Source organism: Marmota marmota, unplaced genomic scaffold (assembly GCF_001458135.2).
Source record: "Marmota marmota marmota unplaced genomic scaffold, marMar, whole genome shotgun sequence".
In the NCBI taxonomy this organism is placed as follows: Eukaryota; Metazoa; Chordata; class Mammalia; order Rodentia; family Sciuridae; genus Marmota; species Marmota marmota.
The window spans coordinates 1,668,534-1,687,163 of NW_025999924.1; the positions used below are offsets into that span (position 1 = coordinate 1,668,534).

Sequence of the window (18,630 nt, forward strand, 5' to 3'; positions counted from 1 at the left end):
GTGGGTGGGAGGTGGGGACTCTGAGCAGCACAGAAGAGCATCCTCTAAGTCTGCTCCCTTTAGCAGCTCATTTCCATTTACTTTTGTGTTTTGTAATTTGTCCCATCTAGGAAGAGCATCACCAGTTTTCTGCTTGTTCTCAATTCCTGATAAACGATATGTACATAAACACAATGGAGAAAGTTAACAATTCCCGCTGCCTCAACTAGTTTCAAGAGCACAGCTAAATTTCATCATCTCTTTCCTATATTACCCAATCTAGACTCTCTTCACTTTTAGCAAGTATATCTCATGGTCTTAAGCCGCTTAACTGGTAGAAACTGTGAAGATCTAAGCCTCTGATCACCATGTCCTTTGGAGGCTCTGTTGATGGTACCTATCCATTAACCATCCAAATTAGGCGGCAGAGTAACAAGATATGTCCCAATGGTTCATTGGAGTGTCAGACTTATTAATTCTTTTCTTCACTATGTAACACAGTTGGATCTCCTCCTGAAGATCAGTGTAAATTACCCTCTTAAGGGAGGTGTATCTTCCCTTTCCTGCTAGCTTCTTGAGATGAGGACCCCTGAGAAACCTGGTGATACCCATAGTTCAGAGTAAAATGGGACTCTTACCATATCCCCCAGTGGAGCCTTCCACCCTCTGAGAATCAGAACTTCTATTATAGAGCCTCTAGTTTCCAGGACAGGAAGCACAAATTTCACAAGCAGATTACTGTGAGTAATCTAAGATAAAAAGAAAACAGGAAAGAGTAGTTAAGAGACAGGTTGATTAGAAAGTGAAAGTTCAACACATATGTAATATGAAATATTTATTTGTGAATGAACACTGCAAAAAAGGTAAGCGATAAGAAACAAGCAAAGTAAAAATATGGCATGTTAAAACCAGAAAATGATGGAAATAAAATCCAATGTAGACAATCACAATAAATATAAATGGACTAACATTCAAGTCAGAGATGCTCTGACTGGGTTTTAAAATTCACTTGTATAAAAGATATATATCTAAAACATAATGGCATGGAAGACTTAATTAAAGCATGAAAAAACTTAAAAGGCAAATTCTCACCAAAAGAAAACCATTGTGTTATCCTTAACAAACAAATTATTTTATAAGGCAAAACATCATTTTATGACTAAAGAAGATTATTAAAAAAATATTTTCCAGGGTCAGGCACAGTTGCACCCTCTGTAATCCCAGTGGCTTGGGACGCTGAGGCAGGAGGATCTCAAGCTCAAAGCTAGCCTCAGCAATGGCTCAGTGAGACCCTATCTCTAAATAAAATACAAAATAGGGCTGGGGATGTGGCTCAGTGGTTGAGTACCCCTGAGTTCAATCTTTGGAACTCCACCTCCCAAAAAAGAAAAATATTTACTAGGAATATGTATAGTTTTAAATCCATATGCACTTAATAGCCTAGACTCAAAATATATAAATTCAGGGGTTGGTAGCAACCCATCAAATTGCTACCTCTCATGTGAATTTTGTCTTTTCACAAGGCTTGCTACTTCATGGGGGAAAAAAGTTTGAATATAAAGAGTGGTTGTTGGATCGATGTAATCTTTATTCAGAAGCAAGGTTAATTTATAAATATACTCTGCAAAGTGAATAAATAGATCTTTTTTATCTTGTTAAGTTTGTTTTCCAAGTACAGCTGTGTTTATAAAGTTGAATTTTTTTGCTTACTGAATCTAGGAAGTAAATTCAGTAAATGGATTGTGGAATTGAGCTGAACTTTCATAAAGAAATACAAAACCTCTGCCAGTTGTCAAAGGTTCATGCACCATGGTGTACTTTCTAGGTAAGTTTCCTTTAAAACCAAAATACTTTTTAAGAACTTTGTATTGGCTGACAGTTCTGTAACAGAGCCAAATTCTGGAAAGAAAGAGGGGTGTTTTCTTTTTGGTTTGTTTTTATTTTCTGTTTTGTTTTTTGCTGAACCAGGAAGTTATTTCTTTAATTAAAGTAAATGTGACTGGCATGGCCTATGCAATCACACTGTCAATCAGACAAGTCTTTCCCCATGGATTAAAATTCTAACAGAGCATATAACTCTAGTTTTCAATGTCTATTTGCCAAGCCAGACAATCCTTTCCTGGATGCAGATTCTTCCCCTTCTTTATGTCTCTGTGATTTTCCCACACATTGTTACTTTTCCTTTCTCAAATGAAAGCGAAATGGAATAAATTAATCAGAGCTTAAATCAAGCAGGATTTCCTAACTGGTAAAGCTGTGACAGGATGAAGGGGTAGAGAGAGAGGGGTGGGAGGGAGAGAGAGAATGGGAGAGAGAACGTGAGTACTGAGGCTTTCTACAGGGGGAGTAGCCTTGGGAAGGGGGTGATAGATAGGCTCTTGATGGCCTTGCTACAGGGGAGATTTGGCTGCTAAATTTGACCTTGCTCCCAAGTAATTGATGAGACGTAGCATTATCATCAGAATGATGGTAATGAGCTATAGATGCAGACTCTCTGCCTGTGGAGATTACAGACAAAATAGACTGTAAGGCAAAACGCATTATTCAGGCTAAAGAGACTCATTACAGAAATTCCTGTTAGGAAAGCTTTGGTGGAGTTATTTGATTACCATAGCTCAGTTCCACATCTGAAGAGCGGAAAAATCCAATGGGGAAAAAAAATATATGTCCTAAAGTGGACTCGGTGGTGACGTTGGTGCCCCAAGTCTCTTGTCCTGTCATCATCAAGAGCTGGATTTCACTCTTCCCTCAAAATCAGGTTCAACATCAGGCTCCTTACCAGGTTCTGTCTTAGCTACACTTCCGGTGCTGCTTTTCTTATATTTGAAAATGCCAAATATTCTTCTAGTTGTGATTTTGGGATAAATGAACTTCATTTATACTTTCTTTGCATTCTTTCTTAAGAATTTTCCTTTGAAGAAGATTCTTGGGTTTTTAGTCACAGTAATTTCATTTTGCAGTGAAGGCATCTCATTTCTGATCTGTCATTTGTCTTGTTAAATGAGATTTCAGTCATGCACATTTGAAAAATTCTGTTTCTGGAACTTTGGTTTACCCTTGCAAATGTTCTCACTGAATCTGGACACAATTTTTCATTGTTCTCTCTCTCTCTCTCTCTCTCTCTCTCTCTCTCTCTCTCTCTGTTTGGCAGCCACCTTTCTATGGGTGTCTACATTTTATTGATTTATGGTAATAGATGACCAGCCCCTTCTCTTCTGTCATTTACAGGTTGACCTCCTTAGTTGAGGTTTTTCTAAAACAGGCACACAAAGCGTAAGCACTGGTAACCTTGTAAATTCAAAGGCTGGTTCCACTGAGTTAAAATTCTATACCATCCAAGTGCTGGATCTTGACACAAATGGAAATTTTAACTTGCAGCTTAGTGCTTCATGCCTCACACTGTGAATGGTTGCAACAAATCTGAGTTTATGAACCTAAGTTGGTGACATCTCTCTTTTTAGGCCAGTGGCCTTTAAACTGTGATGTGCATCCAAATAATGCAGCAAGCTGATTAAAAATGCAGAGTTTTGGACCCTCACCCTAGACATTGATTCCGGAGTTTGAGGGAGCCAGCGTGTACATTTTCAAAAGCTCTCTGAGGGTGATTCTGATGCAGATCATACTTCAACCTCCATGAAAGAGACTGAGAATGAGAACAGCAGCACCAGTCAGCTGGACCTTGACGCTGACAAGAGCTGGCCTGGCTCTGACAGCTGGGCCCTGTGTTTTCCTGGTGGACATAGACAATTTCACAGAACATCAGCATCAAACAAGGCCGCTCTGACCATGAAGAATGAAGACAAAAACAAGACCACTCACTCTCAGTCTGAACTGAGGAGAAAAACAAGAAACAAAATATCAAACATCACCCTCTCTCAGCAAAGATGAGGGACTAATGTTACTTCCCCATTTATAGTTCTGTCCTTGTTCTATCCTGGCCTCCCTGTAGATAGTATCTACTGAGGTACCCTATCATAGAATTGCTCCTCACGTCGTCAACTCAGAGCAAAGCCCTGCTTCCTAAACCTTCTCCAAGATCACTGAACCCAAGTCCCGTCCTACCATAAATCTTTTCTAATACAGTCTTGCTGAGATACCTCCATTCTTCCTCATGGTATGCTCTCTCTTTTGCTGAAACAGAGAACACACCTAACTAGCTCAATGACAGGTGGAGACATTGACAAGTCTCATCAGCTAGACTAGTGCTTTCCGTTCTTCCTCTGTCCCTAGGTGTGCTGGCTGTAGCTATGAAACCACTCAAGGATCTTACAATTCCTGGGTATTGCTTTTCTGTGCTGTGGAAATGTATGGGTACTTACTCTATCAGTCGTGATCCACATAGGACAGTACACACAATGTGGGTCATCAAGTTCAGGTAATTTGCAAAGTCATTGTTAATAACAGATGATGAAGCACCAGCGACGAGCAACAGCAGGGAGCTGTCACTACCTCTAGGCCCGAAAGAACAAGAGCAAGGAGAGGTTACCAAAGACCAAAGAGAGCCACAAAGAGGGCCACCCAACAGGAGCTGTGGCCTTCAGAACAGGCATGTGGCCCCTGCTCACTGACTGGCCAGCAAGGCCGGGGCAGGGGAACAAATGCCCTGATTATAGTCTTCTTCCTCCTTTTGATGTGCTGTCCAATATCTCTGTGGAAGACAAATGAAGTTGGAGGGTGTGGTGAACTTCTATAATTCTTTTTACCTCAGCATTTATTTTGAATACAGGTCTAACTTTCCTGTGCCCGAAGCCTCCCCATTGACACGGTTTTCATTTCTTCACCTCCTCTCAGGTCCTCAGTGTGCTTGATCCAGATGTCTGCCTTATACAATAGCCTCCTGGGGACATTCCACTATGGGACATCTGGATACGACCTACTTGACTTGCTCCATTGACCCTCACCCCACATGGACTGTGCAGATATGCCACAGCGACCACCTCTCGGTCACAGCATGACTCCATGGAACTTATTCTGGCTTGCTCTAAACCCACCAAGCAGAACTCCCCAAGGAAAAACTGCTTGGGTAATGCCCCGGACCCCAATAAAGGCCCACAGGTCTGCTCCCACCACTACTGGCTGAGCTCTCATGTCCAGATGGCCCCCACCTTCTGCTTGGCCCTGGGAGGCACGCTACCCTTTTCTGTCTGGAATCTTTAAGTAAGGAAACTGCTTCCGTTGCTTCCCGGGTTTTCTTGAGCGGGCTCTGCTGCATCTGACCTGACTGGCACATTTGAACCTAGCTTCTCTCCAGGTCAGTGCTCCCCTAGAGTGTGGCTCGCTCGGTCGGAATAAGCTGGACACAAACCAGACAAGAGCCACAAGGGCGTCTGCCAGCATAAACAAGTTTCCCGGAAGAGGGATCCCTCATCACAAGTCAGACGCTTAGGTGTCAGGCCGACTGCCAGGACAAAGAAGAGCCTAGGAAAGGGACATTGGGAACCCCCACTTCTTCTGGAACCCCTCTGTTTTAAAGGTGCTCTACGGAGAAAGTCTCAAGACCAAATTAGAGGAAAACACAGCAGAGGGCCAGAGAGTCCATTATGCAGTTTATACGATCAGCTTCCAGAGATGCAGAGCAGGTGGAACTTGAGGGGCAAATGCAGAATAAGCAGGGCACTTACCAAGAGTCCTTGTTGTGTATTCGTAAACCTGTTTATAACACCTGCCCTGTAGATACTACTGTTATTAGGTGTTTTATGAATCCACAAAACTAAAGTACAAAACAAAGAGTCCTTGCTCCTAACTAAACAAAGTGAATGCTTGACTGAATAGCACCAACAATATTAGTAGACCAATGTTCGTGATTGTTGCGAGCCAGGTATTGCTTTCAGCACTTTACATCTATTGTATTAGTTTCCTGTTGCTGCTGTAACAAATTCTCATAAATTTAGTTGCCTAAAAGAAAACAAATTTTTTATCTTACTGTTCTGAAGGTAAAAAATTCAAAATAAGGACTTATAAGGACTAAAAAATCTTATAAGGACTAAAATTAAGGTGTTAGCAGGGCTGCATTCCTTCAGGAGGCCACCGAGGAGAATGTTTCTTGCCTTTTCCATATTCTAGAGGCTGCCCACCTCCCACGGCACCTGTCTCTTTCCAGAAATTGCCTTTCCAACCTCTGCTTCATCCTACGTCCTTCTTGATTGTCACTCTCCTGCTTCCCTCTTTCACTTAAAAGAATTCTTGTGACAACACCTGAAAAATATACCTATGATACTGCACCTTGTAATCTCTTATCTCCAAATATTAACTAAGCAAACCTGCAAATTCTGTTTTCCAGGTAAGGTGACACAGTCACAGCTTCCAAGACTACTGTATGCATTTCCTAAAAACAAGGACATTCTCCTATGTAACTACAATCTATCTATCAAAATAGTAAACGCATGTTGGAGCTACTACCATCTAATCTTCAGATCCCATTCAACCTTTAACCATTGGCCCCAATTTGCCTCTTGTAGTGAAAGAATCCAGTTCCAAATCATAGATTGTCATTAGGTGTCACTTCTCTTTAGTCTACTTCTGTCCAGAAGAGGTCCTCCATCTCTTCTTGACTTCCATGACCTGGACCATTTTGATAACTGATAGCTAGTTATTTTGTAGAATATCCCTTAATTTGAATTTGTCTTCTGTTTCCTCATTCTTTTATTCAAAAATTTCATACAAGCAAAGTGATGCTGTGATCCTTTCCATGCATTTTGTCAGGTGTCACATAATTTTTATTTATCTCATGATAAGTAAATATTCAACTCAGATCACTTCATTAAGGTGGAATCACAAAAACTTTTTCTATAGAGCTATGATTTTTTCCTTCATTGTTAATAATTAATAAATAATTTGTGAGGAGATATTTTGAAACTATGTACATATCCTGTTCCCCATCAAATTTCAATCCATTTTTATTATCTCCATAATGATTTTATTCATGAGATGTAATTTAGTAATATAATCATTTTGGTGCTTAAACTGCCATCAGTTTTGCAGTAGGATCCCTCTAAGCTGGCTGCATGTAGCTGCTTCATTCTATAAGTTCTTCCTTTCTTCTGGGCCACAAGAAGATGCTTCAGGCTCATGTTGTGTTTTCCTTACCCCAAACTATTTCTTTCTTTCCTTTTTCTTTTCAATTAATTAATTGGTCCAAACCATTTCTCTAAAGAGTCTTGACTCCTTTAGAAACCAAGATGGGGCACCAGCTATCCTCGGCACTATTAATTCTTATGGTGGACAAAGCTAAAAAACATATATTACATCTATATTTCTCTATTTATATCAAGAATCATGGCCAAACTGGTACCTTCAATTCCAAACCAATGCCCTGAAGTTCATTCTAGTTTTCCAAATCGTGGAAGGAGACATCATTTTGCCTACTACACCTATGAATTCCTCATGTGTTTAATCCCTATACTCACCTTAGGATTTAGATTTTTTAAATTTGCCAGCCTGATGTTCCATCATCCCCACCCACTACAGTGTGCATTTCAAATAGCTCAGTGTGGGCTGGGGAGTTTCTTTGTAGCCTACTTGCAACTTTTTAGTAAGTTTGTGATTGTTTCAAAATATTGATAGGTTTATATTAAAAAAAAAAAAACAACACTCTTTGGATCAACAGACTATGAAGTACAATAGCATCCATAGTGCTCCTGGTAGTCTGGATGAGAGGAAGGTGCTGTAGTTTGGATATTGAATGTTCCCTGAATGTTCGTGTGTTAAAGGCTTGGTCCCCAGGGTGGTATTATTGGGGAGGTGGTGGAACCTTTAGGATGTGGGACCTATGGGAGGTCCTTAGATAATTAGGGATTTGCCCTTGAAGGGGATTGTGAGACCCCAGCTTCTTCCTCTTCTTCTTTTGCTTCCAGCCATGTAATAATCACTTTGCTCTGCCTCATGCTCCCTCACATTGCCACCAGCATAGAACAGCAAGTCTACCAGATCATGGACCAAAACCTCCAAAATCGTGAGCCAAAATAAACCTGTTCTCCTTATAAGTTGATTATCTCATGTATTTCATTATAGTAGTGGAAAACTGACTAGTACAAGCGCTGACCGTTTTCCAAATCAGAGAAAAGGAAAAATAGGATTTTAATCTCAGAACGATCAGAGCTCAGAAAGGTGATTCCTGCGGCCTTAACACCTTAATATGGTGGTTCCGAATTGCAATTTTCAACTGGTCACCTCATCTGTCATTTACATATGGACATCCAACAGCAATCCAGACTGGGGCTTCACTCAGAAGCTGGAGGGACCTGATTAGCCAAGCAATATGGCAGAACACCCAGAACACCTTGGCCCAACGTAATGACTGTATGAAATGCTTAGGTCTTCTTCAGCCCACTCAGTGAGAGAAAAACAGAATAAGTGTGGTGACACATTTGGATCTTAGGGATTCTCCTGTCTGAGTCCCCTACTTTATAAAGAAACCAAAATAGAAAGTGGTTCAAGGTTTGACAAATTTCACAGCTGTTGAGTGACAGGACTCAGAAAACCTCACATTCCCATCTCACCTTTGATGGCATTCCAGAATTGACTTTTGTGCATGACTCTGGCAAGTTAGCAATACACTTTTTGCAGCGGAAGGCCTCTTTGTTCCAGGTGATTAGGGCCAGGAGGTATTTGGCTTATTAATAAAGTCAGTCAATATAGGGAAATCATAAAAGGTGATATATAAATACCTTAAATGTTTTGTTGGATTGATGGGTTTTCTTTTGGATGTGATCTCTGTCATTTCTGCTTTAACCTCAGTCCTGACGAATCAGCTCTGACTCTTCCTGTTTCTTTAAAGAGTTAGAAGTTAAAGATACTTGTCAAACAATATGAGTGCATAAATATTCTGGATTTATTTTTTCCTGTTCCTCCTTTAGAATTGTCTTATCCTCATTTTATTGAATGTGTGACTGTGTCTCAGTTGCACTTTCTGCAAAATGAGATGTTACAGGCTGTGTTTTCTCTGCTCCAACCCAGGAATTAGCCAGGTCTTCAAATCTTGGCTCCTTTTAGTGGGGAATGGTATTAAAAACTGACATTGGACATAGGTGTACTGATCACTGTTGGATTGCTGCTGTCCCCACATCCTCGAGGCAAACAGAGCTAAGCAATGTCTGTTCCTATGTATTTCTCTATTTATATATTTTGAAAACCATGAGTCATACTGATGTCTCTAACTCCAAATCAGCCCATAAAGTTTGTTCTTACTTCTTCCTGTTCCATATTTGTAACTCCCTTTTCCAACCATAAATAAACTGGCTTATATTATCCTTAACAGATTTACTTATTTGATCAACACTCCTGTAGGAAACCAATTCATTTCCTCTGCCATCCCCTTATCTTGTGAACTCTATCACCCACACCCAGCCACCTCTCTTTGTGGGCAATCTCCAAACTGTAAGTGGGCTCTGACACTCCATGCTGGGTCACCTTCACATAGAATGCCCACTCCATTCTGCTTTGATTCCAACTCAACATGTTACACGGTCTCCTTCTCCTTGGACATCTTCCTCAATCTGTTTGGGCTTCAGTTCCCCACACTGAGCCAATTCCCTGCATGCACACATGGATTGCCTTGCTTAGGCTCTGGCACCCTAAGTCAGGCAGACCTGGTACTCTCTATACAAGCCTCAGTCCATTCAGGCTCTGGCATCTCTGGTACCCTCTCTGTGCCAACATAGCTCCCCTGCTACTTTTGGAGTAGATGCCAACCTTATCCTTTACCTCTTGAAGACATTAGGACTGAATGTTCAGGAAGGAAAGGGGACAAGGGGCATAAGTGCTCCGTTTGTGTCTATAGTATCTTCTCTGACACAATGAAGACAATCAATAGAGCAAATAAACAGAATAAAATGTTTGCACTCTCCCACTGATGTCTCACATCTTGACCTATAACATGCAGAGAGAACTATTTCCATATTTATTTATCCACAAAAGTGGTCATTGCCAAAAGACAGAATTTATTCAATCCAAACACTCTCAGCATCCAGATTGTTGTTAAGATAACCAGTCGATACTGTCTTTTATTTCTTTTCACTCCATTCCTTCAGTGCAAAAGCCTTACCTAATTCATCTCGAAGTATTTAGCTCTGTATGTATTTTTGATAGACATAAAGAGCTGGCACACATTGTACACTTCAAACAGCAGAAGAGGGAGACAGACATGCATTCAAATCACTCTAATTTACCAGCTGTGTGAATTTGGCCAACTTAGTAACCTTCACCTGCCTCAGTTTCTTTAACTGTAAAATGGGTGGCAATGTCTACCGTTCAGATTGTCATAAGAGTTAAAGATTGTACACACATACACACACACACACACACACACACCATATGGTAAAATGCTCTCTAAATATCCATTATTATCACTTCTACATCCTTGGCAAAGCCTCGTGTGTGTGTGTGTGTGTGCGCGCATATCTGCCTGCTTCTCTGTTCATTTTTTTTCCTTCAAAACCTGAGACCCCAAGGAAAATTTCTGGCATGTAAAACTGATCAATAACAACAGTTCTGAAGACCCAGAGAATTAGCTTAATTTCTCATTGAACTTTAAATAAATTTGTCACCTTCTTTTCTCAGAAGTCTTTGACTGCAGGAGCCTTCCCTGTTGTTCCCTGATGGATTTTCATCTTGGCAGTTTCAGGACTGTCCTCAGATCTTCAGCATGATCCCAGTGTGCTCTCATTACAGCCAGTCCAAGCCAAGGCAGAAGCATCGTTTCTGAACATCTGCCCTCAATTACCAAGAGGATGCCCTGCCACCTACTCTTGGGAAAGTCCTTCCTTTCTCAGTTGGTTTGCCTCACTACTCTCAACCCCGCATTATGGGATTCCCTGTTCCCACCATGTTTCAAAGACCATTCCAAGAGAAGTAGAACCATAAGACTTGTAAAGAATTTATTGGTCCTTTCTGCCCCAGTTAGTTGGAAAAAATCTATATTTGCTGCTGTATAAAACTATTCTGAGGCATCCTGCATTTCAGCCTTGTCTTTGAACCACTTCTGCTGAAATAATACTTTTCCTTGGTTATTTTATTGTAATTTTATAGTGTAGAACGCTTCCTCTGATTATACCAAAGCCTCGTGCAGAGTGAAGTATAGCACCTCTCTTGCATGATGAGATGGAAATTGTTATCCTTGCCCCCATGACACCAGAGTAAAATGGGAAACTGCACTTGTCTAATCATGAGAGTACGGACCATAGAAGAGGAGGATAGAATTGTTTCCTTTTTAGGGGGTTTAATTAAAATCATTACTTAAAAATAAGCATCGTGACGACATCATGATTGAGCTATTTTCAAAGGGTGGAACACCTATGAGAATTCCCGGTTCCATGAGAAAGCATCTCTTGGTTTATGCATGTATGTTTGCTGATTTCAAAACATTAAAAAGAAATCTGTCAGTCTTCTGGAAATGGCGGCACTGATTATTTCACATGGTCTAAAAGTGAAAAGCATATCAAAATAACTTCATATTTTACAATATTTTAGAGGGTCATTATAAGACATTCTCTTTTACTCAGCAAGGATTAAATAACCACATCTATGTTTTTTTACTGCTGATTTCTACGATTAAAGCAAGTACATATAAGCTGAGCTGATTGCAATATAAAGAATTATTCTCTTGGGTCCTACTTGTATCCATTCTCTTTCTACATTTAAGAAAACCCATTCATCAATGACTCTGCAGTAGCACCAGGACTTAGCATGCGCATATTATCTTCTCATATTCCCTTGCAGTCTTCCAAAATCACGCGTGTGCATGTGGGTATGTATACACCCGCCCACACTCACAAACATACGCATGCAAGCACTTATAATGGCATCCAAACATATTTACCCATAATTATATTCTAGGCACTTTCTCAAACACAGATATTTTTGCATTCATTTGTGGAACCTGCGAAGAATCCATGCTAATGTTTGGAGTCTTAAAGCAAACTGTAATCTTATAAACAGCGAGGTGAACCTCAGAGGCAGGAGTCTTTTGATATGCAGCATAAGTGAAATGCTGCATAATATAAAATGATGGTGCTATTAATCCTACGGCACTGGTGGTGCCCAGCCCCCCCTCACTATTGATACCAACACCATTGTCTCTGGCTTTAAACTTCATCAGTATGCAAACGGAGTGTCACTATGATGGGTGGTAACTTGGTTGGATGCACTTTCTACATTTCTGGCAAATGAGTATAATTATTTTCAGAGCTGCGGGCAACTCATGCATGTTTTATCCCCCATCTGGACCGGCACGGTACACAATAGTGATAAAAGATGATGTTCCCCCTTGGATGTTCACAGGCCATCATCGACACAGTCCTGATGAAATGGCCATGTATCCCCTAGCAGTTCTATATCTGCCACAGCTTGACAACAAAATTATTTCCCCATAGTACTAAAACACTTCAAATATTCAAGCCCTCTGTGCATATATTTGTGTTTTGAAGCATTCAGCGTTAACATAATGTGGTAATTTATAAACTGACAAATTAACTATGCAGAAATCACAGAGAGGCCTTATGAGGTCTGCAAAGCAGCAGAAAAGAAAGCAGAAGCTTTTTGCGCTCTGTAATAATAATAATCCTATCAACTGTCGCAGATTGCCCGGCCTCCCATTGTTACAGCCCAGCCGCTCGCTCCAGAGCTTGCTTACTGTAGGTGATTCCGCCTGCCCGCCCACCAGAGGTGCCTGCCTCAGACAACGCCAGCCGGGAGACTGGCTGTGGCTGCACAGGGCCATCCCTCTCCAGGTCTGGGGCTAACAGGCAAAAGGGCACCAGGGCACCAGTAAAAATAAATAAATAAATAAATAAATAATGCAAGTTGCCCCCATTGATCACTTAGGAGCAGAAAGGGACGGGACATGAGAACAGAATCCGGGGAATGCAAGATTTGCCTTCAAGACAGGAAGTGCATTTAGGACTGGCAAAAGCAGTTGCAGCAAAACTGAGATCATGCACATGAAAGGAGGATCAGCCTTCTTTGTTTTGTGGTTATAAAATCATTTTAATGATTAAAATCCATCATCTTGCTAGCCCACTCTAGCAAATGCTGGCAATCCTTACAGGCCCACTATTGATCCTCAGGCAGACAACTAAAAAGAGGCTGCATTCATCACAGGACGCAAAAGAGCGCATCTTCACTTTTATTGTTTTAGCTTAATTCTCTTTCAGAAGAATTAAAGACTAATTTTGCTAGACCAAGGGGAGAGTCTGTGCATCTTCTGCTGCCCCCATCTGTTTAGCATGTGGATTCTTAGAAGGCTGGACTGATGTTTTGAGGCAAGCAAGTATTTACAAATTCTTTATGAAAACACCAAACATTCCTTCATGATATGCCAAGCCAGCTCTGCTTCCTTCCTCCCCCTCTGCACCCTGTTCTCCACTCGCCTCCCCCAATCACCCCACCCACCCACACAGGCACACTTGCTATCTTGCAGATTCACACATGCATGCTACACACACACACACACACACACACACACGTCGTCCTTTAAATGGTATGTACCATGCAACGAGGCCTACCAAACATCAGACACTCTTTATCAGCAGTTGTGCCAGGGTCTCCATGGCAACAGTATAATAGATTTGCCCTTATTCAATCCCAGAGGCCACATTGAAGCGCAATGCAAAATTTGCTGGGGCCTGAATTCCTTTCAAGCCATGGCTCATGTGTCAGGAAACAAGTCAATGCACAGACAGCACTGCACATAAAGATGGAAAGGAACCTTTTCTCTCCACTGCTGTTTGCTCACAGTGACATTCAGAAGCCCAGGCTCTTCTAGATCTCATTTCTGTCTCGTTTTCTAGTTATTAATTCACTTCTTTGGATGGAGAGGCGAGTGGGGGAGGGGAACACTATGCTTTGCAATAATAAACTACCAACAAAAGTACAAAGCCAGCTGCATAAAAACGAAGGGTGCATCCCAGCCTCCAAGGTTACATAGGATTCAATATGGCTGAAACCCAGCACCGCTGCAAACTCAATGCAGGGGGTTGGTGCACCTCAGTGACAAGCAGGACTGAGCATCCTCGCCAACCTCCTCGACCCAAACTGGAGTGGCATTTTGTGATACTCAAGCAACCACCCCCAGGGGAGGAGAGGCGGAAGAATGGACATGTGCCCTCTTGTCTTACAGCCAATCTCAGCAGGCAGGAGGAATTCCCGGGAGCTCACACCTGAAGTACACTGTGGCTAAAACAAGCACAGCTTAAAAGTTAAACAATCATTTGTTTCAGGTTTATTTTAATCATTAGCTTTGGGACTTCCAAGATGATTACTTTGTGGGTTAATTATTTTCTGTGCTGTGGCTTTCCAAACCTAATTGCTCAACTTCATTATTGTACATAGTGATCCATAGCTGGTTCCTAAAATTACCTGTCCAAATATTTTCCCTTTTGATTATCACTGAGAATTTGCTATTTTTCTCCCTGAGTTGAAACTTTGCATAAATGACTTGGTTGGGAGATGCTTGTGTGATTTTGAAGATTAAACTGGAGATATCACTGGGCAGGTGCTAGAACTCAATTAGCACTACTATCAGGATTTGGAAGGAGACTCTTATGGGGCTTTGCCCAGGTGAAGCCTGATTAACCTCAGGCCAGCGGTTTTCATACTTTAACAAGCATAAAAATCACCTAGAGTGTTGTTAAAACTCACGTTCTTAAACCGTGTCCCCACAGATTCTGATTCAGTGGGTCAGAGTCAGGGAATGAGGGATTTGCTTTTCCAGAAAGTTCACTGGTGATGCCAGTGCTGCTGATCCAAGGACCATACTGTGAGAACCACCGACCGGGGCCAGCCTCCAAGAGCAAAAGTTCCTCAAGCTCTGGATGAAATTTATTTTGACTGTTTTCCATAACTTCACCTTGTGTTCTTCCTGAGGGTAGTATTTATCATCCTAATATAATTAGCCCCTTCTCCAGTGGATCAGACCTAGAATTTCCCCCAGCCTCTGGTACACAGAAAGGATAAAAGCCATAGAATGAAATGTGAGAGAATAAGAATGTATCTTTAGGACTAACACTGTACCTGCTATATATTAAGATTTGTGAGTGGGAAAATATGATAGAATTTCAAGGTTTCTGTATTTCAGAGAAGAGACCTTGAGAACATACTATTGTTCCATGTTTTAATTTTTACATTGAAATATATTCAAAGGTCTTATATCGGTTTTATAAAGTGGCACATGGATTTTCATGGCGGATGGAGAGTAAATAATGCTTTAAATTTTTCTAAGAAGCTGGAACCATAGAATGAATCACCATAGAAAGCAAAATCCTTTTTAATTAAAAACACAGCCAGGTGTAGTGCACGCACCTACTGTCCCAGCTACTCAGGAGGTTGAGGCAGGAGAATCACTTGAGCCCAAGAGCTTGAGGCCAGCCTGGGCCACATAGTAAGACCTCTATCTGAAATAACTAATTAATTAATTTTTAAAACAACATCACTCTAATTTATTTATTTCTGTAAGTTTGGGATTTCTTCAAGTTGAAATTATTGCTTTTTCAGTTTAAGAATAACCATCTTCTTCTTGAACAAAATAAAAGTGTGCATTTCTGCCCTACATTTAAAACCCGAAACCAGACTCCACTTAATTTCATGTGCCTGCCAAGTTGACCCCAAAATCTGGGTCATTTTAATAACCTGTCTTAACAACAAAAACTTGAGCCCATGTGACATAACACTAACTTAAGATGAGTCTCCTTGCTTTGCCCAGGGTTTTTTTGCTGGTGTAAAGGAAGTGACCCACTAGAAAATGACACCTGGGGGTGGACTGAAGGGAGTGTAAACAGTGGGTTGTTGTGATCTGCTTTGTGAATTACCTAGGCTAGGGGGCTTCCTGATAGGCAACTCATAATGTTTTCAGCACACTCCGCAGCATGCCTTCACTTCTGAGGTTTTTCTTTCCAGAACAAGGCCAAGTATCCCAGGGCAGCCTGCCTGTCTGAAGGCAGGGACTACCCTTGCTGCCCTTGCAGATGGAGAGACACTGTGAAGACAAGAGCTCACCTCTCTTCTCTATGGCTTTAGCCTTCAGTCATCCCACGGGGACTGGCAAGAAATGCAATTCCCCTCAAAATAAACCCAAATACACAGAAATGGTAGAATTTTTAAATGAGAACTTCATGCTTCCTTATGCCAGAGAGAAATATTAAGGCTTAGATCCCAAAATCATATGGCTAGTCAGAGGGATAGTGAGCCCAGCACCTAGACTCCACTGAAGTTGCTCTGTGCCACCCTGGCCCACTTTGCCTGCCCAGGAAAGATGCTGTCACACTGCTGGAGGAGGAGATGGCCACTCCCAGACTCACCACCATACCACAGACAATCTAAAGGAAAAGATGAATGCAGACCGCTATCAACAACTTTTAATTCAACAAATATTTATTGAGCACCTGCTATATGCCTGGTGCTGCACTGTGCTCTGACTGCATCAGAGTGGACATGACATGGCAGTTTATTACAAAGTGGTTACAACCAGTGAGGTCTGTTTTTCATCACTTTACAATAGCCTTCTCTTCTATAAAGCTTTGCCAAATGGGAATATGCCCCAGTGTGTCCAAAGCCACAGATTAAACTGATTATCAACTTTCCCATTTTCCTTCATTGTAATTACCCTGTTCCTTTGTTTTTATGACATGTTTTCCTATTCATGTTTTAAGTTTTGGATATCTGGGATGGATCCCGTTCAAACAGAAAATGGGTGATTGTCCTTTTATGTTCTGATATAGATTGAGCTCTGTCTTAGAATGATGTGGAAGAATCGAGATACTACAGGGATTAAAAGTGTGCTCTTTTTAAGGTTCATTATTTCAGAGTGCCACATAATATATCAGATTTAGGTACTTTTTTTAAAAGGTGAACAAGGTGTCCAAGCAGTCTGCCCCTTATGAGGAGCCCCTTCCAGCTTCACTTCACCTGCACTTGTACTTTCTGCTCCTCTGCATTTGGGATACTTAGAGGGGACCCTGGTTTAGATGACACAGTGTTCATAAATTCCCGAGTCAGGAGGATAATGTGTCTGAAGGAAGAGCATGATGCTGAGAATTCCAGTCAGAACCCGAACTTGAAAACCACAAGGCACAGGTACCTTAGGATGAACTGGCTCGTTTTGATGTCATAAACATCCTAGAAGAATTCCCTTTGCATTTGATTGTTCCAACTGCTGCTGAACTCTTGGTTCTTTTAATCCCAAGAAAAGCTGGTTTGTCACTTCAGGCTGTGTTGCTGTGGTTTTGCACCTTGCCCCTGGGCTCTGTTCTTTGGGACCAATACAGAGTTTGGATCCTGTCTTTCCTCCCTTGTCCTGTCCTGCCACTTGTCCAGCCTCTAGTGGGCTGGAATGGCTAGCAAACCATGCCTTTCTGGTCAAGTGGAGCCCAGGCTCTGTGCATGGTTGTTTCACGGGGCCACACTGCTGTCCTCATAGCTGCTCCATCAGGACACACATCAACAGCTGTGAGATGGCCGGAATGAAAGAAGGGCCTGGAAAAGCTTCTGGGAGCATCAGTTCACAGGTCATGGCAACCAGCCAAACAATATTGGATTATTCAATGGGCTCCCGTTCATTTTCCTCTGCTCCTCCCCCACGGTTACCCTTGAGAGAAAACTAATTTGCAGAAAAATAGCCCTTGCCAGCTAACTTCTTCTCTCAAATGTATGCTGACCCCGAACTCTTGTCTCAGTGGGTCCTTATTCTCCTGGTCAATGCTGGAGAGTTCTGAAAAGCTGTCTTCTCCTTTAAAAAACCTCCCCCAGCCCGCTCAGCTCCTGAGCCTGGGTGATGCTTTCTTTTCCTCCTATTCTTTGCTTCTCTTTTTAACATGTGTGCTGAAATTGGCACTTTCTCTTTTCAGTTCACTCCCTTTCTAGTATTAATGCAGGCAGCAAAGGAGAAATGTGCGCAATTTTTCCAGTCTGTGCACCCGGTGAGCCCATGGGTGATGGATGCAATGTAACATGCTCTCCCTTACAGATCACTATTTAAGTGAAGCGCCTGGGCCGCCTGGTGATGCATGGTGTTCTCCACAGCGCCCTGCGCACGCACACGGGGAGCCCAGGCTGCCTCCACCGTTGTCTGCGTAAATAATGGGGCTAATGGCATTTGGTGCAAATGAGACTCCTATAGAACACATCGGGCTTGTTTATCTCATTATTATTTCTCTTTGTCAAGAAGCTTTCTCTGTCTTTCCTCTCCAGGGCTTCCCCAGCGTGGTCTGCCTTGGTTAGAGGGGTGGGGGGGTGGGGGGAAGGAAGGTCTCAGGGAGTTCAAGATTTTGTAACTAATATTGAACGCCAGGGAGAATGGATGCCAAGGTCAGGTTAAGAATAAAGAAAATTGATTTAGAGGTCAGGGTCATGATGTGAAAGGCCTGAATGCTGCCAAAATATTTTCATTATCGCTGTTTTTGTTATGGAAAAGACCAGGTCCTGTGTAAGAAGGCTAAGAGGAGAGAGAGGAGTCTAAGAGAAAACTACGGAAATCAGAATTCTGTGATTTACTGGGTTTGGGCTTCCCTAGTTTCTTTGCCTGGCATTTGCCTCCCCTGTAAAAGTCAGTGGATGGGCATTGAAAATGAAGCTTTGCCCCCAGAATAAGCAGTTCTGGGCTTAGACTGAACTGACTGACTCTCTCTCTCTCTCTCTCTCTCTCTCTCTCTCTCTCTCTCTCTC

At 41.9% G+C, this 18,630-nt stretch overlaps 2 long non-coding RNA genes across 4 annotated transcripts in view; both read right to left on the reverse strand.

Annotated features, from left to right (window-relative positions):
- The window catches only part of LOC125615749, a 104,616-nt gene that overhangs the window by 38,206 nt on the left and 47,780 nt on the right, over window positions 1–18,630 (reverse strand). For all 3 annotated transcript variants that reach the window (XR_007346333.1, XR_007346331.1, XR_007346332.1), the window contains exon 3: window positions 618–728. This is a non-coding gene — a long non-coding RNA (uncharacterized LOC125615749). The remainder of the gene's footprint in view (window positions 1–617; window positions 729–18,630) is intronic.
- Window positions 8,645–10,658, reverse strand: LOC125615750. Its single transcript, XR_007346334.1, has 2 exons — window positions 10,524–10,658; window positions 8,645–8,747 (listed from the first exon to the last, which is right to left on the reverse strand). It is a non-coding gene; the product is annotated as an uncharacterized LOC125615750 (long non-coding RNA).